Here is a 12517-nt window from a genome sequence, read left to right on the forward strand (position 1 = left end):
TAATGAGACCTGTTTGTACTCAAGGGTTATGGAAAACAAAGAGCGAATGTCTCCTTATGCCAATGTCAGACAAACCCTTTTTTAATCTTGTTCCATTATAGGATTTGTACAGGTCTTAAAAAGCCTCCTGAATTGTTATAGCAGCCATGTCTCACCTATAGTATGCCAGTTACTTACATACAGTGTAGAGTTTCCCAGACTCCACCATTACAGTGCAGGTGTTAAGGATATCCATATTTGAGTCCAGATGGTTAAATCAAATTGATTGTGGTACTCATAAAGTCACCTGTGCTCAAGCATGGTTATCCTTAAAACCTGGACTGCAATGGTGGAGTTTGGGAAACTGACAGTGTATAATCAGTCATCCTACGTTTTGGACCAATAGTTAGGACAATACAATTAAGCAATTAAATGAAGACATCATAGCCTATCAATTCATTAAGAACCAAATATATCACTTACTGTATACCACTTCAAGATAGAAGCCAGGTCTTCGACCCTATTTTTCCCAGGTTTTTGAACAGCTCCTACACCCCTTTCACACTGTAGCTTGGATCCGGGCTATTCCCAGCAACCCCTTTCATACTGAACCCGTGTCTCCCTGTATGTCACTGTAGACACTCCCTTGAGCCAGGCCTCCAGATACACAGCCAATCAGCAGCTTTGCAAGGTAACCTGGCTTGCACCTATCATACTGCAGGCAACCTGGGTCGGATCTAGTAATAACCCTGGTGGCGACCAGGGTCGAGGTCCTGGCAATTTGGATCAGAGTAGACCCTTTCACCCAGGTTGACCTGAAAATGTCTGTCTGAAAGTCACTGGTTTCAAGTGAATTGATCTGCTCTTTTCTTATGAATAATACTGTAGCCCACATTATGAGTGCTTTGCCGTGTGTATATAACAGCTGTACATTAGTATACTGCATAGCTTATTCTCAGCATTCATGTGGGATGTTTCTGGAGTTACCAACGGTCTCTAATTTTCAGGGATGATCAGTCTGAGGTTTTAAAAATTTGTTCCTAGAAATGTGCCTGTTTCATTATTGATCAACTGCACAATCTTATTTTCCTTCATGTTAGATGTACTTGTTCATTATAAGGGAACCACTTGAAATGTGGACATCACCCACGTGCCCATTTCAGTTACAAAGTACTGAAACCTGTTGGTTACCTGCCAGTCACTCCCAGCGCACCACTCTGATTACATGCTGGGACTTGCAAACCTCTACAGCATCTGAGAAAGGTCACAAGCAAAGGAAACTTACCGAGACTTAGTACTCTGTTCAAAGCTTATTTCATGGGAGTGGGGACAGGAATTAGTAATTAGCAGAGGTCTTCCCGTGTAGTAGAGTTTGTTATTCTGCCTTACTGTCATTGTAGTTATACTGAGCTCCCTACTCCAGTTTAAGAGAACCGATTACTCCCTGAATAACATATGGACACAGCCAAGTAATGCCTGCATAATTAACATGTTTCAATATCATTCTTACCATATATTCTTATTATCTATTTCTATTCATTTCAAATGCAAATAAGGGCTCTACTGTTGCACTCAGTGGCCATGACATGCTGGGGGATCTTAGGGCCTAATTCAGACCCGATCGCTGCTACTGCGCATGCGTATGCACCGCAATGCGCCGGTACATCAGGCGACTGCACCGGGTATCGGTGCATACCGACGGGATGAGCGTAAAAACGATCGCACGTCCAATCGCAAGGTGACTGACAGGAAGAGGCCATTTGTGGGTGGCAACTGACCGTTTCCAGGGAGTGTCCGGAGAAACGCAAGAGGGACCCGGCGTTTGAAGGTAGGGTTTCTGACGTCAGCTCTGGCCCCGATCATCGCACTGGAAGAGTAAGTCCTGAGCTGTGCAGAGACTGCACAAACTTCTGTTTGTGCAGCTCTCTGCAGATGTGATTGCACCTCTGCACAGCGATTACACCCTCCCCCTGTAGGCGGCGACTACCTGATCACAGGGATGCAAAAAACGCACCCTAGCGATCAGGCCCTTAGTGTTATTAAGTCACCCGAAATAGTGCACAAATCACATCGATGTACTGGCTCTGCAGCAAAGTACCCATGGAAACTATTTTCATTTGCTGAGAACTACGCTCGAATTATCAGTACATTTCATTTCATCACTGAGACAGGGACTCTCAACAAATTGTCCTTCTTTCAGACACCTGTGTTAGACAAGAGGCTTCATTACAGCATCTGACTTTCCTATGACAATGGCTGGATATGGGAAACTCTCATTTAAGCAAATTTTCTGGCTATGGTATAACAGAACATGTGTAATACATTATAACCTCTCCTACAGTTAATACAACAATTTTACTTTTTGTGAATTTGCCACCAAAAGTATCATAGTACAAAGTGCTAATCAATAGCCTTGGATTTCAACATTCTACAGTCTTATATTTCACCCACTTAGACATGTTGAAAGCTCTGCATTTCCCTAGTGCATGGAGTACTCATTAGTCAGCATTTTATATTGCACACATCGATGGTCCCGTAGCCCCAAGGGTATACCGCAAAATGACAGCACCCATAAATATCCAGCTGTACTCATTAAAATATATTGTAAGTCCTATGCCACATCTGCCACTAGCTGTATGACAGTATTAGGTACCACAAAAGTGTGTCTTGTGTTATGAAATCTTAACACCTGGTCTCTGAATGCAGCTAACTAATGCCCAGTGTAGTAGCAGAAATCACGCTGCCAAAAATCACCCAGTTCTGCAAATACATACAATTCTGGAAATATATACCGTAGAGCTTCTTATCATCATTCCATTTTCTGAGCTAAGCTGTACACGATTAGCTAGACTTAGGACGGTATCCAACTACCTGCGGTCATAGGGCCTAATTCAGAGTTGATCGCAGCAGCAAATTTGTTAGCAGTTGGGAAAAACCATGTGCACTGCAGGAGGGAGAGGGGGAGGGGAGGCAGATGTAACATGTGCAGAGAGAGTTAGATTTGGGTGGGGTGTGTTCAAACTGAAATCTAAATTGCAGTGTAAAAATAAAGCAGCCAGTATTTACCCTGCACAGAAACAAAATAACCCACCCAAATCTCACTCTCTCTGCAAATGTTATACCTGCCACACCTGCAGTGCACATGGGGGGTAATTCCAAGTTGATCGCAGCAGGAATTTTGTTAGCAGTTGGGCAAAACCATGTGCACTGCAGGGGAGGCAGATATAACATGTGCAGAGAGAGTTAGATTTGGGTGTGGTGTGTTCAATCTGCAATCTAATTTGCAGTGTAAAAATAAAGCAGCCAGTATTTACCCTGCACAGAAACAAAATAACCCACCCAAATCTAACTCTTTCTGCACGTTATATCTGCCTCCCCTGCAGTGCACATGGTTTTGCCCAACTGCTAACAAAATTCCTGCTGCGATCAACTTGGAATTACCCCCATGGTTTTGCCCAACTGCTAACAAAAGTTGCTGCTGCGATCAACTCTGAATTACCCCCACTGACCGTGGGTAACTGCTTCGCCAGGGGCTATCCAATTAGACCAGATAAGCCGGCACATATATATATTTTTTTAAGGAGGATCTAATTGGATACCCTGTAAAAACAAATCTTGGAGAAACATCGGGGAAAATCGCTAAAAAATCCAGTGTTTTGCTCGCGATGTTTCATTGTGGGTAATTGGATACTGCCCATAAACTTGCTTGTTTAAACATGACCCCAGAGACTTGTATTGTTCATCAAAGCTTTTATATCATCTAGGCTGAATTGTCTGTTTTCAGGAAAATTGAATTCGACATGGATACAAGTTTATCCAATACTGACATCTGGGTTGTGTCATGGCCAGTAACAATGTAAAGAAACAACCATAGGAGAAGGATTTTAATGGAAAGCACAATAGAAAAGCACAAAGAGGAAGCAATGTATTTAGTGAAAGCTATAGGAAGACATGAACAAACCAATGAATGAAAGTCAGCCAAACGGGGTCAATCCATCTTTCTACAAAGAGATGATAACCACTTATGCTAAAGCAGAAATTATATGAGGACTGAGAGTAAGCTGGTAATGTACAGCCAATGCAGGACCTCCAGTAATATACAACCTAAGCACCTAAACCACAGAGCTGTTAGTTGTTGTTTTTTTTAAAGCTTGGTAAATTCTGGATTCATGGCATATGCCTGAGCCTCAGTCATAGGCAGATTTACAGGGAGGCAATCAGGGCGATCACCCCCCATAACACACAGTGCCAGCCCCACCGACTTAGCTGCTCCTGCAGTCAGCAAAGGTCATGGGAGCTGCCACTTACTCAATGCTGCAGCTCCGGGCAGGGTGGTAACCTCAGTTAGGTACCAAGGTCTGCTCATAGATTTCTAATGACAGAGAATGCCTCTTTTGTATGAAATTGCCCATCTTTCCATGTTGATCAATATATGTATATATATATTTATATATAGAGTATCTGTATAAAAATATGAATGCACTGGCTCCATAATCTCTCATACTTTTAGAATTCTGATTCATGTATTTTTGTATGGTAAAATATGTCTTAATATAAAATGTCTCTGTACATTATGGCAGTATGGATGGTGTAATGGTTAGCATTACTGCCTCACAACACTGAGGTCATGGGTTTGATTCCCACCATGGCCCTAACTGTGTGGAGTTTGTATATTCTCCCATGCTTGCGTGGGTTTCTTTCTACTCTACAAGAATATACTGGTAGGTCAATTGACTCCTGACAATTTAACCCAAGTGCGTGTGTGTACATACTTTTAGGGCAGACTAAATTGGCCAAGTGGTTCTTAGCTGCCGTCAAATTCTGTTTCTATCAGCTTGTGTGAGTACACGTCTGTGAAAGCATTAAAACTCTATTTTTAGGACAAATAAACAAAAAAAGGGTCATCTTTGGGTATTTCCTATGGGGATGCGGTCAAGATGCCGCCGGCCGGAATCCCGGCGGTCGAAATACCGACGCCGGAATCCCGACCGCCACAATCCCGACATATTCTCCCTCCGTGGGTGTCCACGACACCCATAGAGGGAGAATATAATAGTGCGCCGAGCGTAGCGAGCCCGCAAGGGGCTGCATTCCGCTCGCCACCCCTGTCGGGATTGTGGCGGTCGGGATTCCGGCGTCAGTATTTCGACCGCCGGCGGCATTTAGTACTGATCCCTTCCTATGTTGAGTGATATTGTTATACACGGCAACTATGTGGTTTGGGGACCATGGGATGTAGTTAAAATGCTGCAGGACGGGATTCCGGTGGTCGAAATACAGACGCCGGAAATCGAACGGTGGCATTATGCTGGCATCACAATCCAGTCAAAGCTTGGGATCCCGGCATAAAAATACAGACTTGCGTCCTGCTGCGGGGGTGGGAGGTTAGGTCTAAGCATTAGAATGGGGGTTTAGGGTTAGGGTGCGGGGTCAAAAAGGGGATGGTTAGGTATCGGGGGGGGGGGGGGGGTTGGGGGTGGGGGTGGAACCAAGCAGGGAGGGTTAGATTTACTCTCTGGGGGGCTGTCGGGATTTTGATGGACAGGATGTCGCTGTCTGTAGCCAATCACTTTGCCATTATGGAAGTGGGTTATACAGTTCCTCTGCAAGCATTTCTATATGTAATACAAACAGCCTCCATTCTGCATTCACCATTTGCATGATGTTAAAGTAGGCAATTTAAGGACTGTTATGTGCATTTTAATTATGTGTCTCTTATCATCCATGGGGGACACTGGGGAATCCGTGGGTACAGAGTGGAGAAGGGCAGTCTGGACACCAAAAAGATAAAGTTCATTCCCAGCAGCACAGGCCCCCTCTCCCCTATACCGCACCGCTCAGACAGATAACCAAATCTAGTAGGCTGCCTCATGGAGTGGACACGTTTTTTTTTTTGGGGGGGGGCTGCTAGCTGCAGCCTTTATTAGATGGCTGCAGTGCTGGCAGTGATGACCCGACTATCTTCTCCTCCCCACTAGATCACAAGGGGAAAAGGCTGTAACAGGGAGGCGCACTAAAGAGAGAGACACATTCCCTGAGGTCAGCCAGACAGGGGAAAGCAAGCTTGTCCCATTAGCTACTCCCCCACCCCTTGGCGTGTCCATTGGTCCAGGCCACCCGCCACAGGGATGCTCCTCCTCCTCCCCTCTGCAGACACCGGGCAGCCATTTACTCTGCCTGTCTTGCTATCCAGAGAGAGAGACTTTGGCTCCTGCTTCCCCTAAATCATACACCTGCTGTCAGGTGTTGTACCAGGCTCCTTTCTCCCCAGTTTGGGTTATTATTGAGTACCTTTTGCCCATTATATGCTGAATTTCTGCATTGAATGTTTTTCTATGTGACTATTTGTATAGTGTTATTATATCTGCTATTTTCTGGTAGCTTCTCTATATCTGTTTCTTGTAACACTATCTGTTTTCTTAACTGTTCTAACCTCTGTTGGTGGTTAGTGATTATTGTGTACACTTATCTGTTTATAAGATGCATTTAACAGTTATATACTGCAAGGTACCATTTATTATTTTAGGTTGTCCTCCAAACATTCAGTGTTTTTTTCCTTGTTAAGAACGCTAGTTGTCAATATATCAAAGTGGTTGATGTCTTCCAAAGTTTCGAGGGAGAGGGTCGCTGCTGTGGTGTTCACAGTTTATTTCAGCTCCAGCCCAAGATCACAATGGTTTGTGTGATGCTTGCTTTGCAGGGGCACAGTGTGACATTAGTTCAGCCATAAGACCCCTACAGGAACCGGCGTGGGCAACCACTCTGTCACAGGCCATATTACAGTTGTACACCCAACTGCAGGCCTCACGGCTTGCTCCAACTTTGCCTAAATCTACTGTAGGGGCTCATGCTACGCCGGCTCTTTCTCTCCCTGGAGTTTCACAGGTGCCCTTACTGGAAACGGCATGGGTTCAGGGTTTGTCTCAGTCAGTCCAGGGACTAGTACAGGTATCAAACTCTCTTCAACATATGTTGGACCGCCTGTGTAAGTGGAAGTTGTCCAAGCGAGACCCTTCTGTTCCTCTCCTTTCAGGTTATGACTCAGAGTCAGAAGACTCCTCCTGTGTGGAAGATTGTATATATATGTGATGTCAGATATGGAAACATTTTCCATTCCTAAAGACTCAGTGCAAGGAGGATGTAGATGCTTTAGTCAAGGAGGTCAGGTCTGCTTTATTGATTGAGGATGATAACTCCATGCCCACAGCTGAAGTACCACTTTTTAAACAAAGGATCTCCAGAGACGTGGACACATCCCAGCAAACATTTCCTGGTATCCAAACACATTTTGAACTTTTACCCTCTCCCATCTGTGGATAAGGCTAAATATGACTTTCCACCTCTGGTCAACACCCACATTGCCTGCTTGGTGAAATCTAACACTCTTCCTATTCCCAATCTGGCATCTCTTAAGTATCCAACAGATAGGAAAATGGAAAAAAAATGTAAATCCATTTTTTCGAATGCAGGTGCGGTGCCCTGTCCAGCTCTAATTTCTGCTTGGTTGGTTAAAGCCTTGAGGCATTGGGCAGACTCTCTTGAGGAGTACCCACTGATCTGAATTGCTATCCAGGGTGGAGCGCATACATGAAGCCAGTGTTTCTTTGAGGGAAGCAGCTATAGACTCTGGCCTTCTGTCCTCCAAGGTCTTCGCTTCTGAAGTAGCACCAAAAGGTGTGCTCTGGCTGCGTACGTGGCAGTCAGTTTCGGACTCCAAGAAGGCTCTGGAGGCTTAATTTTCTCGGGTGATATTTTGTTTGGTCCCGAACTAGATAAGATAGTGGCTACCATAGTTGATTCCAAGACAGCTTTCCTTCTGTCAGTGGCACCTAGATCTAAGGGCTTTTCTTTTGTTTAATTTGTCTACAATGCAAAGCTAAGGTACAGTCATACTCACGGTCACAGGGCTCTTTCTCTAAAGGTTCCAAGTCCAAGGGCTGTCTGTCCTGGTCAACCTGTCATCCAGCTGCCAAGCCAAGACAAGACAAACCAGCGGCATCCTGGAACCATCCAGTGTGGGAATCCGACTTCTAATATTTTCCAAGCCCTGGCTGGTGACAACTTCATACGCTTGAGTAAGGGGCGTCGTTTATGAGGGTTACACTCTCACCTTCAAGAATTGACCTCCATGCCAATTCTTTTCTACAGGTCTTCCGTCAAAATCTGTAAAAACAGTGGCTTTGAGGAACTCCATCCGATCTCTGTTGGCCTCCCATATCATTGTCCCAGTCCTCATCTTCAAAGGGGAACAGGTTTTTATCAACCTGTTTCTCATTTAGAGGCCAAATGGCTGCTGCCACCTTTGCTTAACTGTGGACCTCCTTAAGTCTCACAGATGGCTGATCAATTGGAAAAAATCCATGATCTCTCCATCTCAGGAGATGCTTCACTTGGAAGCCGTGCCAGGCTCCAGAGTTTAGAGGGTGTTTCTTTCCAGAGACAAGCTGACTACCTTACAAAACAAGGTTTGGACCTTAGTTCATCATCACAAGGGTTTATATCCACACCTGCATGCAGATATTGGGTCTCCACCTTCGATATCGTGGAATACCCCCCAGTTTCACTCCAGACATCTACAGTTGGAGCTTCTGTCTCTGTGAAACCACTCCCATCTTCACCTTCAATCTCAAGCGATCATCTTGACTCGGGAGGTGTACTACTCCTTGATGTGGTAACTCCACCTCTCCCACTTGGAAGAGGTCCACATCTTCTGATACAGGATTGGGTTCTACTCACCACTAATGCTAGTCTTCGGGGCAGTAACGGGCCACCACACCTTTTAAGGTTGATGGATGCCCAGGAGGCGTTACTCGCACGCAACATGTTAGAGCTTCTGGCAGTGTACAAAGCCCCGTGCCAGGCCAAGTTCCTTCTCTAACACAAACCAGTTAAGATTCAGGTCTCTGCGCTCTCAGTTATTTTTCAGAAAAATATTTTCTTGTTACCGGATGTCCAGACCTTTTTACAGTGTGTGCTTAACCTTCAACTACCATTTGTACCTCTTGTGGCCCCATGAGTCCTAGTCTTAGTGTTGAAAGCACTTCAGGTTTCCCCTTTTTAACCTTTGGACATTTGTCCAGTTTCCACATTAATCAGGAAATTGTGGTACCTTCCTTTTCAGTCTGTATCTTCCCCGGTGTTCGCCTCCCTGGACGTGGTTCAGGTCCTCCATATTTACTTAGATAGCACATGGGAAATCTGCAAATCTGACTAAATTTTTGTCCTCTATGACTTCCACAAATGTGGCTGGCCGGCCCCCAGGCTTCGCTTTACTCTCCACCTAGCTTTTGGCAGACCAACCCGGTATTGGTGTGTGCTCAGTCCACTAGGATGGTGAGGACTACATGGGTGGCTCGGTGTGGTGCCTCTGTGAAACAGCTTTGGGCAGTGGCCACATGGTCTTCTGTCCACACTTTTCTCAAGGTCTATTGCTGCGATACCTTTGCCTCCTCGGATGCTCGGTTTGGGCGTAGAGTATTACGTTCATGTGAATGCCCTCCCTAAACTGTACTGCTTTGGGATGACTAATTCAGCAAACAGGCTGTTTCATGTTATGTGATTTCATTGTATTTTCTGAACTCATTTTGTGAGAAATAATAATAATAATAATTTTATTTATATAGCGCTCTTTCTCCAATAGGACCCAAGGCGCTTAACAGATACATAGCATAATATAGTACAGAAAATAATGAAGTACATTTTCATAAAATACAGAAGCATGAAGATACTAAAAAGGACATTATGGAAATGCTTGAGTAAACAGAAAAGTCATGAGTCTACTTTTGAAGGATTCTATAGTTGGGGCCTCTCGCACTGTGCGGGGAAGTGAGTTCCATAGAGTCGGAGCCGCATGACTAAAAGCTCGACCCCCAGATGAATTACGGTAGATTCTAGGTACTGCTAAAAGTCCTTCATCTACAGATCGCAGTAATCGAGTGGGGCAGTATGGGGTCAGAAGCTGTTTCAGGTACCTTGGGCCTTGGTCATGTAATGCTTTGAAACTCAGTAAGCCAATCTTGAAGATGATTCGCCATCGTACAGGCAGCCAGTGAAGGGAGTAGAGGATGGGTGTTATGTGGCTAGAACGGGGCTGGTTGGTTAATAGCCTGGCAGCTGTGTTTTGCACTAGCTGTAAGCGCTGCAATTCTTTTGCTGGTAGACCAAGGTAGAGTGCATTACAGTAGTCTAAACGAGATGATACAAATGCATGTATGACTTTTGGCATATCATCTGAGGGAATTAAGTGCTTGATTCTGGCTATGTTCCTCAGGTGAAAGAATGAGGATTTGATGGTGGCTGATATCTGATGTTTAAGTGTCAAGCCACCATCCAGGACAACGCCAAGATTCCGCACACGATCACTGGTCTGTAATTCTGAATCCCCGAGTGTAAGTCCAGTTGGTTGGCTATGCTGCAGTCTAGTCCTTTGATGTTGCGGTCGTATCATAAGGACCTCTGTTTTATCCGGGTTCAGTCGCAGCCAACTGGCGCTCATCCACTCCTGTAGTTCAGCTAGACAGCCATTTAGGGTTGCTATTGGGTTATCAGTGCCCGTAGCAAAGGACAAGTACAGTTGTGTATCATCTGCATAGCAGTGGTAGACCAGGCCATGGCGCCTGATTATTTCGCCCAATGGGAGCATGTATACTGCAAAAAGCATGGGGGATAGTATAGAACCTTGTGGGACACCACATGGCAATGGCACTGGTGGTGATGAGTATAATCCAGATGATACTCTCTGTGACCTGCCTGTGAGAAATGATTTGAACCAGCTTAGGACTGTGCCATCCAGACCACAGAAATGTATCAGTCGCTCAATCAGAAGCCCATGGTCCACGGTATCAAATGCTGCCGAGAGATCCAGAAGGATTAATATTGAACAGTCACCTCTGTCTTTTGCCATCAGAAGATCATTTAACACACACACCAGGGCTGTTTCAGTGCTATGTCTTCTCCTGAATCCTGATTGAAATGGATCATAAATATCATGGGTTGTCAGGCGGGTTTCCAGTTGATTTGCAACGACTTTCTCAATAACCTTTCCTAGGAAAGGAAGGTTTGATACCGGTCTGTAGTTGGTCATGCAGTCGGGATCTAAATTAGGTTTTTTAAGAAGCGGTCTAACAATTGCTTCCTTTAGGGGTCCAGGAAAAATGCCTGTCTGCAAAGAGCATTGAACAATTTTTGTAAAGACAGGACCAATTATATCCATACAACCTATTAGAAGCTTGGTTGAGGCTGGGTCCAGATCACAGGTGGTGGGACGCAAAATCCGAGCAATTTCAGTAGTGTCCTTTACATCCACTGGATCAAAGCTGGTCCATGAAGGCAGGTAGCTTATATTGGCAGGCTTTGTAGTTTGGCACTCCTTTGATGGTACTGTGGAGATTCCAGCCCGGATGGTGGATATTTTATCTGCAAAGAAGTTTGCAAACTCGTTGCATCTTGCCTGGGAGAGGGTCTCATCAGTCTGCAGGCATGCTGGCTTGCAAAGCATCTCCACTGTGCGGAAAAGTTGAGCTGGCCTATTGTTTGCTGCTGTGATCTCATTTGATAGGAACTGTGCTTTCTTACGAGTGATTGTCGATTGATATTCTACGTTATGCTTTATTAGTTTTATTTTGTCATCCACTAGGTTAGTCTTCCTCCATCGTCTTTCCAGTCTACGCCCCCTTTTCTTGAGCTCACTAACACTGTTGTCGAACCATGGAGCTTGACGTTGTGGTTTACGAGGTCTTATGCGCACAGGGGCAATAATATCAATTGCAGCCATAACATCCCTATTATAATAACGGACTAGGGAACAGGGATCTTCACAGGCACCTAGTATAGCAGAGAGATCCAGATTTGCTGCAAGAGCAAGAGAAATACTATGATATAATTATATTTTTATAAGTTCAACAAGTGTAATTTCTCTGACGTCCTAGTGGATGCTGGGGACTCCGAAAGGACCATGGGGAATAGCGGCTCCGCAGGAGACTGGGCACAAAAGTAAAGCTTTAGAACTACCTGGTGTGCACTGGCTCCTCCCCCTATGACCCTCCTCCAAGCCTCAGTTAGATTTTTGTGCCCGAACGAGAAGGGTGCAGTCTAGGTGGCTCTCCTGAGCTGCTTAGAAAAAAGTTTAGTTTTAGGTTTTTTATTTTCAGTGAGACCTGCTGGCAACAGGCTCACTGCATCGAGGGACTAAGGGGAGAAGAAGCGAACTCACCTGCGTGCAGAGTGGATTGGGCTTCTTAGGCTACTGGACATTAGCTCCAGAGGGACGATCACAGGCCCAGCCATGGATGGGTCCCAGAGCCGCGCCGCCGTCCCCCTTACAGAGCCAGAAGAGCAGAAGAGGTCCGGAAAAATCGGCGGCAGAAGACGTCCTGTCTTCAATAAGGTAGCGCACAGCACCGCAGCTGTGCGCCATTGCTCTCAGCACACTTCACACTCCGGTCACTGAGGGTGCAGGGCGCTGGGTGGGGGCGCCCTGAGACGCAATATAAACACCTTAGGGGGCAAAAAATGCATCACAAATAGCTCCTGGGTTATA

Source organism: Pseudophryne corroboree, chromosome 3 (genome assembly GCF_028390025.1).
Source record: "Pseudophryne corroboree isolate aPseCor3 chromosome 3, aPseCor3.hap2, whole genome shotgun sequence".
In the NCBI taxonomy this organism is placed as follows: Eukaryota; Metazoa; Chordata; class Amphibia; order Anura; family Myobatrachidae; genus Pseudophryne; species Pseudophryne corroboree.